The sequence below is a fragment of the Numida meleagris genome, chromosome 8 (genome assembly GCF_002078875.1).
Source record: "Numida meleagris isolate 19003 breed g44 Domestic line chromosome 8, NumMel1.0, whole genome shotgun sequence".
In the NCBI taxonomy this organism is placed as follows: domain Eukaryota; kingdom Metazoa; phylum Chordata; class Aves; order Galliformes; family Numididae; genus Numida; species Numida meleagris.
The window spans coordinates 16,481,255-16,482,626 of record NC_034416.1 but is presented as its reverse complement, the minus strand read 5'-3'; the positions used below and the strand labels follow the sequence as shown (position 1 = coordinate 16,482,626).

Here is a 1,372-nt window from a genome sequence, read left to right as displayed (position 1 = left end):
CATCTCTGACTGAAAATTGGTGCTGTGCAGTTGTCAGGGTCACTGCACACAGGACAAGGCTGGTGCTGGGCCTTTCTTGAGGGACTGGGCTTTCATTCTTGTTTGCACCAAACCCTAAGTAAGTAATACTTAAGGAATGAAGGGAGCAGCGGTGCCTAACAAAGACTTATTTCCCTCCTTTCTGTACTTGGGCTTAGATCCTCAAGAGGACAGATACACTGGGACCTACGAGTCCAAATTCAAAATCCTTGCAAGGTTGTTAACCCCCTATCAACAGGTGTATTCATTTTCTGTTATTGAAGTGCCACAGGTGCCTTAAGTTCTGCTGCTTAGGCTCAGAGACAGATAAATTGCATCTGTGCTGGGTGTGGTAGTTTCCAGCTGGGCCTGCAGCCTGGCTGGCCTCGCCTTCCTGTAGGCTTTTCTGCTTCTCTGAAGGTTTTATTTCTGTCTTTCCTTCTTTTATTTGAGGAGAACTTTGTCAGTTGTGTAGGCGAGTGTTCTGCCTGTTTGACTGCCTGCCTCTGGGAGTGGGGAGCAGCTGGCTGCTGAGGTAGGAAAAGGTGAGTGTAATGTTCTCATGTGGGAGTCTGGGCACAATGAGAAAGGGAGGAACTGGGAATCCTCATGTAAAATATCATCATATTGGAGGATTGAGTTGGGGGAAAGGGCTGCAATGCAGGTATTCTTTGCTAGTATACCTGTGTATTGCAGGTAGCAGAGACAGCCAGAGGAAAAACACTGGTTAATGTGGAGTAAGTGAAGAAAATGTGTATAAAACAGGGGCGTTCATTCAAAGAATCTCTTTTCTTCTTGGCTCAGGTAGTCTAGGAGGCTTTTCAAGTTACATAGGAAGGTCTCTGTCTTTGTAGCCAGGAGAAAAAGCACTTCAGAGAAATCTGTGTTCTGTGCATTTCCCACTGACAACCTTAAGAGGCTCCTGTTGTGTTCTTGGGCATTCCTCTTAATTGCTGCTGGAGTGAGGTAGCAGCAGGCAGTCCTGAACATCAGAGATAACTAATAAGCCAAAGGGGGAGGAGAGCATGGGAGGGCGTGCTGGTGTTATTTTACTTCTGGGCTCCATGCTGAGCGGTGACAACTGGTCCTAATGTGCCCCGCTACAACGGGATTATGTTCTAGGGGGGCCTTCTGCAGGGCTCCTTGTGTGGTGAGTGGGCTTTTGTGGCTCACCAGCTGCAGCACATAGTGGTGTCTAGGGCACAAAGGGGCCCTGGGAGCGTAATTCAGATGCCACGTGCTCCTCTGTGGGGCTAAAGAGCTAAAACGCAGGGAGCTGTGGATCTCTGCTGAGACGTTTTGAGGCTGCAGCTTTCATTTAGCAGTATTGAGGTGTACCATTCTGACTGAAAGA

At 48.3% G+C, this 1,372-nt stretch overlaps 1 long non-coding RNA gene across 1 annotated transcript in view; it reads left to right on the top strand.

The window, feature by feature from the left end:
* LOC110403012 overlaps window positions 399–1,372 on the top strand; it is a 61,970-nt gene continuing 60,996 nt past the window's right edge. Inside the window, exon 1 of the long non-coding RNA XR_002441457.1 lies at window positions 399–563. This is a non-coding gene — a long non-coding RNA (uncharacterized LOC110403012). The remainder of the gene's footprint in view (window positions 564–1,372) is intronic.